Below are 12212 nucleotides of genomic sequence, written 5' to 3' on the forward strand. Positions count from 1 at the left end.
AGTTCAAAATGTCCATATACAGAGAGCTAGCTACATGGCAGAGTAGTGCAACATGTCCATATACAGTGTATTAGCTACATGGCTGATGAGTCCCACATGTCCATATAAAGAGAGCTAGCTATATGGCAGACAAGTCCAATAAGTTCATATACAGAGAGCTACCTATATGATAGATCATTCCAACATATCCATACACAGAGAGCTACCTCCAAGCAGAAGAGCCTTAAATGTCCATATATGGAGAGTTATCTACATGGCAGAGAAGTGCAACATGTTCATATACAGAGAGCTAGCTACACGGCAGACAACTCTAATATATTCATATAGAAGGAGCTAACTACATGGAAGATCAGTTCAAAATATCCAAGTACAGGAAGCCAGCTATATGGCAGACGAGTCCAAAATGTCCATATAAAGAGAGTTAGCTACATGGCAGAGTAGTGAAATATTTCCGTATACAGAGCTCTAACAATAGGGCAGATGAGTCCAACGTGTCCATATACTGAGAGTTAGCTATATGGCAGAGTAGTCCAACATGTCCATATACAGAGTACTATATACATGGCAGATGCATCCATTATGTCAATATACTGAGAGATAGTTACATGGCAAATTAGTTCAACATGTGTATATATAGAGGAGTAGCTACAAGGCAGCTGAGTCCAACATGTTCATACAGAGAGAGCTGGCTACTTGCCTGATGAGTCCAACATGTCCATATACAGAAAGCTTGCTACATGGCAGACAAGTCCAATACAATCATATAAAGAGAGCTATCTACATGGCAGATCAGTACAACATATCCATGCACAGAGAGCTAGCTCCATGACAGATGAGTCCAAAATTACCTTATACAGAGAGCTAGTTCAGGGCAGAGTAGTGCAACATTTCCATATACAGAGTTGTAGCGACATGGCAGATGAGTCCAACGTGTGTATATATTGAAGAGAAGCTACAAGGCAGATGAGTCCAACATGTTCATAAAGAGAGAGCTGGCTACATGGCTGATGAGTCTTACATGTCTATACACCGAGAGCAATCTACATTGCAGACATGTCCAAAATGATCATATATGTAGAGCTAGTTTCATAGAAGAGTAGTGCAACATTTCCACATGCAGAATTCTAACTTCATGGCATATGAGTCCACCGTGTCCATGTACAGAGAGCTAGCAACATGGCAGAGTAGTGTAACATTTAGATGACTCCAACGTGTCCATATACTCTCCGTATACTGACTACATGTCAGATGAATGCAACATGTGTATATTTAGAGGGCTCGCTATAAGGCAGATGAGTCCAACATGTCCATGTATATAGAGAGCTGTCTTCATGGATGATGAGTTCAACATGTCCATGTACTGATAACTAGCTACATGGAAGACAAGTCCAATATGTTCATATACAGAGAACTACCTACATGAGAGATCAATCCAACATATTCATGTACAGAGATAGCTACATGGCTGACGAATCAAAAATGAACATATACAGAGAGCTAGCTACATGTCAGAGTAGTGCAACATTTCCATGTACAGATTTCTAGCTACATGGCAGATGTGTCCTACGTGTCCATATACTGACAATTAGCTATATGGCCGATGAGTACAACATGTGTATATATAGAGGAGTAGATATAAGGCAGTTGATTCCAACATGTTCTTACAGGGAGAGCTGGTTACATGCCAGATGAATCCAACATGTCCATATACAGAGAGCTCTACATGGTAGACAACTCCTGTATGATCATATACAGAGCTACGTAAATGGCATTTCAGTGCAACATATCCATGCCCAGAGCCCTACCTACATGACAGATGAGTCCAAAATGTCCATGTACAGAGAGCTAGCTACTTGTCAGAGTAGTCCAACATGTCCATATTCAGAGTCCTTGCCACGTGGCAGATGAGTACAACATGTCCACATATTGAGAGTTAGCTACATGGCAGTTGAGTCCAACAAATGTATAGATAGAGGACTAGCTACAAGGCAGTTGAGTCCAACATGTTCATTTAGAGACAGCTGGCTTCATGCCTGATGAGTCCAACATGTCTGTATACAGAAAGACATGGCAGACAAGTCCAATATGTTCATATACAGAGAGCTACCTACATGGCAGATCAGTCCAACATATACATGCACAGAGAACTAGCTACATGACAGACGAGTTCAAACTGTTCATATACAGAGAGCTAACTACATGGCAGAGTAGTACAACACGTCCATATACAGTGTACTAGCTACCTGGTAGATGAGTCCAACGTGTCCACATACTGAGAGCTAGTTACATGGCAGATTTGTCCAACATGTCCATATACTTGAAGTTATCTAATTTTCAGATGAGTCAAACATGTGTATATTTGGAGGGCTAGCTACAAGGTAGATGAGTCCAACATGTTCATACACAGAGAACTGGATACATGGCAGATCAATCCAACATGTCCATATACTGATTGTTAGCTACATGGCAGATGAGTCCAACATGAGTATATTTAGAGGGCTAGCTACATGGCAGACAAGTCCAATATCTTCATATACAAAGAGCTGCCTACATAACAGATCAGTTCAACAGATCCATGTACAGATAACTAGCTACATGGCAGATGAGTCTAAAATGTCCATATACAGAGAGCTAGCTACATGGCAGAGTAGTGCAACATTTCCATGTACAGATTTCTAGCTACATGGCAGATGAGTCCAAAGTGTCCATATACTAAGAGCAAGCTACAAGGCAGATGAGCCCAAGGTGTTCATACAGAGAGAGGTGGCTGCATGGTTGATGAGTCCAACTTGTCCATATACTGAGAGTTAGCTACGGGGCAGATGATTCCAACATGTGTATATTTAGAGGCCAACCTACACGGCAGATAAGTACAGCATGTTCATACACAGAGAGCCTGTTATATGGCTTAAGAGTCTAACATGTCCATATACTGAGAGCTATCTAAATTGCAGATGAATCCAACATGTGTATATCTAGAGGGCTGTCTACAAGGCAGATGAGACCATCATGTCCATATACAGAGAGCTAGGTACATAGCAGACACGTCAAATGTCTTCATATATACAGAGCTACCTACATGACTAATCATTCCAACATATCCATGTACAGAGAGCTACATGAGATACTAGGCCAATATGTCCATATACAGAGAGCTGGATACATGCCAGAGTAGTGCAACATTTCCATATACTGGTTACTACCTACATAACAGATGAGTCCAACGTGTCCATATAGAGAGAGCTAGCTACATGGCAGAGAAGTGTAACATGTCCATATACAGGGATCTAGCTACATGGACTATGAGTCCAACGTGTCCATATACTGAGAGATAGCTACATGGCATATGAATCCAACATTTGTATATTTAGAGGGCTAGCTACAAGGCAGATAAATTCAACATGTTCATACAGAGAGAGCTGGCTACATGAATGATGAGTCCTGATATGTCCATATACAGAGAGCTAGCAACATGGCAGACTAGTCCAATGTGTTCACATACAGAGAGCTACCTACTTGGCAGATCAGTCCAACATATCCATGTATAGAGAGCTGTCTTAATGGCAGACGAGTCCAAAATGTACATATACAGAGAGCTAGCTACATGGCAGAATAGTGCAACATTTCCATATTCAGTGTTCTTGCTACATGGCAGAGGAGTCCAACGAGTCCATATACTGAAAGCTAGCTACATGGCAGAGTAGTCCAATATGTCCATATACAGAGTACTAACTACATGGCAGAGGAGTCCAACATGAGCATATACTGAGAGTTAGCTACATGGCAGAGGAGTCCAACATGTGCATATTCAGAGGGCTTGCTCTAAGGCAGATGAGTCCTATATTTTCATACACAGAGAGCTAGCTACATGGCAGAGTAGTGCAACATTTCCGTATACAGAGTTCTAGCTACATGGAAGATGAGTCCAACGTGTCCATGTACAGAGAGCTAGCAGTATGGCAGAGTAGTGTAACATTTCCATATACAGAGTTCTACCTACATGGAAGATGAGTCCAACGTGTCCATATACTGAGAGTTAGCTACATGGCAGAATAGTGTAACATTTCCATATACAGAGTTCTAGCTACATGGCAGATGAGTCAAACGTGTCCATATACTGAGAGCTTGCTACTTGGCAGATGAATCCAATTTGTATATATTTAGAGGGCTGGCTAGAAGGCAGATGAATCCAACATGTTTATATACAGAGAGAGCTGTCTACATGGCTGATGAGTCCAACATGTCCATGTAATGATAGTTAGCTACATGGCAGACAAATCCAATACGTTCATATACAGAGAGCAACCTACATGGAAGTTCAGTCCAACATATCCATGTACAGAAAGATAGCTACATGGCTGACGAATCCAAAATGTACAAATACAGAGAGCTAGCTACATGGCAGAGTTGAGCAACATTTCCATATACAGAGTTCTACCTACATGGCGGATGAGTCCAATGTGTCCATATACTGAGAGGTAGCTACATGGCAGAGTAGTACAACATGCCCATATACACAGTACTATCTACATGGCAAATGAGTCCCACATATACTGAAAGTTCGCTACATGGAAGATGAGTCAAACGTGTATATTTAGAGGGCTCGATACAAGGCAGATGAGACCAACATGTTCATATACAGAGTGCTGATTACATTGCAGATGACTCCAACATGTCCATATACTGATTGTTAGCTATGTGGCAGATGAGTCCAATATATGTTTCTTTAGAGGGCTAGTTACATGGCAGACAAGTCCAATATCTTCATATACAGAGAGCTACCTACTTAGCAGATCAGTCTAACATATCCATGCAAAGAGAGTTAGCTACATGGCAGATGACTCTAAAATGTCCATATACAGAGAGCTATCTACATGGAGATCAGTGCAACATATCCATGTACAGAGAGATAGCTACATGGCAGAGGAGTCCAAAATGTACATATACAGAGAACTAGCTACATGGCAGAGTAGTGCAACATTTCCATATAGAGAGTTCTAGCTACATGGCAGATGAGCCCAATGTATCCATGTACAGAGAGCTAGCTACATGGCAGAGTAGTTCAACATGTCCATATACTGGGTTCTAGCTACATGGCAGATTAGTCAAACGGGTCCATATACTGAGAGCTAGCCACATGGCAGATGAAGTCTGTATTTGGACGGCTAGCTACAAGGCAGATGAGTCCAACATGTTCATACAGAGAGAGTTCACAGCATGGCTGATGAGTCCAACATGTCCATATACAGAGAACTAGCTACATGACAGACAAGCCCAATATGTTCATAAACAGAGAGCTACCTACCTGGGGGTCAACCCAACATATCCGTGTACAGAGAGGTAACTACATGGCAGACAAGTCCAAAATATCCATACACAGAGGGCTAGCTACATGGCAGAATAGTACATCATTTCTATATACAGACTTCTAGCTACATGGCAGATGAGTCCAACATATCTATGTACTTAGAGCCAGCTACATGGCAGAGTAATCCAATATGTCTATATACACAATAATAGCTACATGGCAGATGACGCCAACATGTGTATATTTAGAGGTCTCGCTACAAAGCAGATGAGTCCAACATATCCATATACAGAGAGCTAGCTACATGGCAGACAAGCCCAATATGTTCATATACAGAGAGCTACTTACATGGCAGAATAGTCCCACATATCCATGTACAAAGAGATAGCTAAATGGCAGACAAGTCTGAAATGTACATATATAGAGAGATAACTACATGGCAGAGTAATACAACATTTCCATATACAGAGATCTAGCTACATGGCAAATGAGTCCATCGTGTCCATATACTGAGAGCTAGCTACATGGCAGAGTAGTGCAACATTTCCATAAACAGGACGATTGTATCTCCATGGCAGGTGAGTTCAACGTGTCCATATACGGAGAGTTAGCTACATGGCAGAGTAGCCCAACATATCCATATACAGAGTTCTAGCTACATGGTAGATGAGTCCAACATGTCCAAATACTGAGAGTTGGCTATATGGCAGAGTAGTCCAACTTGTCCATATACAGAGTACTAGGTACATGGCAGATGAGTCCAACATTTGCATATACTGAGAGTTAGCTATATGGCAGATGAGTCTAACATGTGTATGTTAACAGGGCTAACTTGAAGGCAGATGAGTCCAACATGTTCATATACAGATAACTGGCTACATGACTGATGAGTCCATCATGTCCATATCCTGAAAGCTATCTAAAAGGCAGACAAGTCTTATATGTTCATATACAGACAGTTACCTACATACAGATCCGTCCAACATATCCATATACAGTGAGATAGCTACATGGCATACGAGTCCAAAATGTACATATACAGAGAGCAACCTACATGGCAGAGGAGTGCAATATTTCCATAAACAGAGTTCTAGCTAATGGCAGATGAGTCCAATGTTTCCATATAGACAGAGCTTGCTACATGGCAGATTAGTGAAACATCTCCATATACAGGGATATAGCTACATGGCAGATGAGTCCACATGCACATTTACTGAGAGTTATCTACTTTTCTGATGAGTCCAACATGTGTATATTTAGAAGGCTAGTGACAAGGCAGATGAGACCAACATGTTCATAAACAGAGAGTTGGCAACATGGCAGATGAGTCCAACATGTCCATATACTGATAGTTAGCTACATGGCAGATGTGTCCAACATGTGTATATTTAAAGGACTAGCTACATGGCAGACAAGTCGAATATCTTCTTATTCAGAGAGCTACCTACATAGCAGACAAGTCCAATATGTCCATATACAGAGAGTTAGTTACATGGCAGATGAGTCTAATATGCCCAAATATAGAGAACTAGGTACATGGCAGAGTAGTGCAACATTTCCATATACAGAGTTCTAGCTACATGGTATATGAGTCCAACGTATCCATGTACAGAGAGCTAGCAACATGGAAGAGTAGTGCAACATTTCCATATACAGAGTTCTAGCTACATGTCAGATGAGTCCAACGTGTCCATTTACTGGATGCTAGCTACATGACAGAGTACTAGCTACATGGCACATCAGTGCAACATGTCTGTACACTGATAATTAGTTACATGTCAGATGAATCAAAAATGTGTATATAGAGAGGAATAGCTACAAGGCAGATGAGTCCAACATGTTCGTACAGAGAGTCCTGCCTATATGGCTGATGAGTCTAACATGTCCATATACAGAGAGCTAGCTAAATGGAAGAGAAGTCCCATATGTTCATATACAGAGAGCTACCTTCGTCACAGATCAGTACAACATATCCATGCACAGAGAGCTAGCTACATGGCAGACGAGTCCAAAATGTCCATATAGAGAGAGGTACCTATATGACAGATGAGTCCAAAATGTCCATATACACAGAGCTAGCTACATGGCATCGAAGTGCAACATTTTCATATACAGAGTACTAGGTACAAGACAGATGAGTCCAACGTGTCAATATTCTGAGAGTTATAAACTAGGCAGATGAGTCCAACTTGTCCATATACTGAGAGTTAGGTACATGACAGATGAGTCCAACATGTGTATATATAGAGGATAAACTCAAAGCAGATGAGTCCATCGTATTCATACAGACAGAGCTGGCTGCATGGCAGACAAGTTGAACATGTCCATATACAGAGAGCTAGCTAAATGGCAGACAAGACTAATATATGCCTATACAGAGAACTACTTACATGGAAGATCAGCCCAACATAACCATGTACACAGAGCTAGCTACATTGCAGACGAGTCCAAAATGTCCATATACATAGAACTAGCTACATGGGAGAGTAGTGCAACATTTCCATATACAGAGTTTCAGCTACATGGCAAATGAGTCCAACATGTCGATATACTGTGATTTAGCTACATGGCAGAGTAGTCCTACATGTCCATATATAATGTCCTAGCTACATGGCAGATGAGTCCAACATGTCCATATACTGAGAGATAGCTACATGGAAGATGAGTCCAACATGTGTATATATAGAGGAAAAGTTACAAGCCAGATGAGTCCAACATGTTGATACAGAGAGAGCTCGCTACATGGCTTATGAGCCCAACATATCCATATACAGCAAGCAAGTTATAAGGCAGGCAAGTCCAATATGTTCATATACAGAGAGCTACCTATTTGTCAGATCAGTACAACATATCCATGCACAGAGAGCTAGTTACATGGCAGATGAGTCCAAAATGACCAAATATAGAGAGCTAGCTACATGGCAGAGTAGTGCAACATTTCCGTATACAGAGTTCTAGCTACATGGCACAGTCGTCCAATATGTCCATATACAGAGTACTAGCTACAAGGCAGATGAGTACAAAATGTTCATACAGAGAGAGCTGGCTACATGGTTGATGAGTCCATCATGTCCATATACAGAGAGCTACCTACATGTCAGATCAGTCCAACATATCCATAAACAGAAAGCTAGCTTCATGGCAGAAAAGGATACAATGTTCACATACAGAGATCTAGCTACATGGCACAGTACTGCAACATTTCCATATCCAGAGTTATAGATACATGGCAGATGAGTCCAACGTGTCCATATACTGAAAGCAAAAACATGGCAGAGTATTCCAACATGTGTATATATCGAAGACTAGCTACAAAGCAGATGAGTCCAACATATTTTTACAGAGAAACCTGGCTACATGACTAGTGGGTCCAACATGTCCATATAGAGAGAGCTACATACATAGGAGATCAGTCCAACATATCCATGCACAGAGAGCTATCTACATGGTAGACGAATCCTAAATATCCATATCCGGAGAGCTAGCTACATGTCAGAGTAGTGCAATGTTGCCATATACAGAGTTTTAGCTACATGCCACATGAGTCCAACGTGTCCATATACTGAGAGCTAGCTACATGGCAGAGCAGTCCAACATTTTCATATACAGAGTAGTAGCTACATGGCAGATGAGTCCAACATGTCCATAAACTGAGAGCTAGCTATATGGCATATGTGTCCAACCTGTCCTTATACTGATTGTTAGCTACATGGCAGATGAGTCCAACATGTGTATATATAGAGGACAAATACAAGGCAGATGAGTCCAACATATTCATACAGAGAGAGCTGGGCACATGACAGACGAATCCAACATGTCTATACACAGAGACCTAGCTAAATGTCAGACAAGTCTAATATGTGCCTATACAGAGAACTACCTACATGGAAGATCAGTCTAACATATCCATGATCAGAGAGTTAGCCAAGCAGACTAATCCAAAATGTCAATATACAAAGAGGTACCTACGTGGCAGACCAGTCCAAAATTTGCATATACAGAGAGCTAGCTACATGGTAGAGTAGTGCAACATTTCCATATACAAAGTAATACGTACATGGCAAATAAGTCTAACGTGTCAATATTCTGAGAATTAGCTACATGAAGGTGAGTCCAACATGTCCATATACTGAGAGTTAGATTCATGGAAGATGAGTCCAACATGTGTATATATAGAGGACTAGCTACAAGTCAGATGATTCCAACATGATCATACAGAGAGAGCTGGCTACATGACTGATGAGTCCAACATGTCCATATACAGAGAACCATCCACATGGTAGATAAGCCCTCTATGTTCATATACTCAGAGGTACCTACCTTGCAGATCAGTCCAACATATCCATGCACAGAGTGCTATCTACATGGTAGATGAGTATAAAATGTCCATATACTGATAGCTAGCTACATGGCAGAGTAATGCATCATTTCCGTATATGGAGTTTTAGCTACATGGCAGATGAGTCCTAATTGTATATATTCTGAGAGCTAGCTACATGGCAGAGTAGTCCAACATGTCCATATACTGAGAGTTAGCTTTATGGCAGATGAGTGGAATATGTGAATAGTTAGAAAGCTATCTACCAGGAAAATGAGTCCAGCATGTTCATACACAGAGAACTGGCTATGTGGCTGATGAGTCCAACATGTCCATATACAGAGAGCTAACTACATGACAGAGTAGTGAAACATTTCCATATACAGCTTTATTCCTATATGGCAGATGAGTCCAACATGTGCATATACAGAAATTTAGCTACATGGCAGACAAGACCAATATGTTTAAATACAGAGAGCTAACTACATGGCAGATCATTCCAACATATTCATGCACAGTGGGCTACCTACTTGGCAGATGAGTGCAAAATGTCCATATAGAGAGAGCTAGCTACATGGCAAAGTCGTGTATCATTTCCACATACAGAATTCTAGCTATATGGCATATGAGTCCAACATGTCCATATACTTAGAGTTATCTACATGCAGATGAGTCCAACATGTCCATATACCGAGTACTAGCTGCATGGCAGATGAGTCCAACATGTCCATACATTTAGTGTTAGCAACATGGCAGATGAGTCCAACATGTGTATATTTAGAGGCCTAGCTACTAGGCAGATGAGCCCAACTTGTTCATACAGAGAGAGTTGTCTACATGGCTGATGAAACCAACTTGAGAACTAGCTACTTGGTCGACAATGGAATATGTTCATATTCAGAGTGCTACCTATATGGTAGATGAGTCCAACATGTCCATATACAGAAAGCTAGCTACATGGCAGAGTAGTGCAAATTTTCCACATACAGATTTCTAGCTACATGGCATATGAGTCTAACATGTCCATATACTGAGAGTTAGCTACATGGCAGATGAGTCCTAAGTGTCCATACACTTAGAGTTATCTACATGCAGATGAGTCCAACATGTACATATACTGAGAGTTAGCTACATGATGATGGGTCCACCATGTGTATATATAGAGGACTACCTACAAGGCAGATGAGTCCAACATATTCATACAGAGAGAGCTGGCTACATGGTTGATGAGTACAACATGTTCATATACAGAGAGCTAGCTATTAGGCAGACAAGTCCAATATGCTCATTGTTGTTGTTGTTGTCAGGTGCCGTTGAGTCGGTTCCGACCCATAGCGACCCTGTACAGGGTTTCCGAGGGTGCAAACCCTTATGGGAGTAGAAAGCCTCATGTTTCTCCTGCGGAGTGGCTGATAGTTTCGAACCGCTGACCTTAAGGTTTGCAGCCCAATTCGTAACCACTACACTACCAGAGTATACGAGGAGATACCTATATGTCAGAGCAGTAAAACATATCCATGAACAGAGAACTATCTACATGGCAAAAGAGACCAAATTGTACATATTCAGAGAGCTAGCTACATGGCAGAGTAGTGCAAAATTTCCATATACAGAGTTCAAGCTACATGGCAGGTGAGTAATACATGTCCATATATTGAGATCTAGCTACATGGCAGAGTAGTCCAACATTTCCATATACAGAGCTATAGCTACATGGCAGTTGAGTCCAACATGTCCATATACTGAGTGATAGCTGCTTAGCAGATGTGTCCAACATTTGTGTATATAGAGATCAAGCTACAAGACAGATGATTCCAACATATTAATACAGAGTGAGCTGGCTACATGGCTGATGAGTACAACATGTCCATATACAGAGAGCTAGCTACAATGCAGACAAGTCCAATATGTTCAAATACAGAGAGCGACTTAATGGCTGATCAGTCCAATATATCCATGCACAGTGAGCTAGCTACATGACAGACGAGTGCAAAATGACCATATACAGAGAGCTAGCTACTTGGCAGATGAGTCCAACATTTCCATATACAGAGTACAATCTACATGGCAGATGAGTCCAACATGTGTATTTATAGAGTACTAGCTACAAGGCAGATGATTCCAACTTGTTCATAAAGAGAGAGCTGGCTATATGGCTGATGAGTCTACCATGTTCATATTCAGAGAGCTAGCTATATAGCAGACAAGTCCAATATATTCATATACAGAGAGATACATATCTGTCAGATCAGTCCAACATATGCATGCACAGTGTGCTAGCTACATGGCAGAAGAATCCAAAATGTCCATATACAGAGAGCTAGCTACATGCCAGAGTAATGCAACATTTACATATACATTGTTCTAGCTACTTGGCAGGTGATTCAAACGAGTCCACATACTGAGATCTAGCTATATGCCAGAGTATTCCAACAAGTCCTTATACAGAGTACTAGCTACATGGCAGAAGAGTCCAAAATGTCCATATATTGAGTGTTAGCTACATGACAAATGAGTCCAATATGTGTATACATAGAGATCAAGCTACAAGGCAGATGAGTCCCACATGCTAATACAGAGAGAGAT

The sequence above is a fragment of the Chrysochloris asiatica genome, unplaced genomic scaffold (genome assembly GCF_000296735.1).
Source record: "Chrysochloris asiatica unplaced genomic scaffold, ChrAsi1.0 scaffold00408, whole genome shotgun sequence".
Classification (NCBI taxonomy): Eukaryota; Metazoa; Chordata; class Mammalia; order Afrosoricida; family Chrysochloridae; genus Chrysochloris; species Chrysochloris asiatica.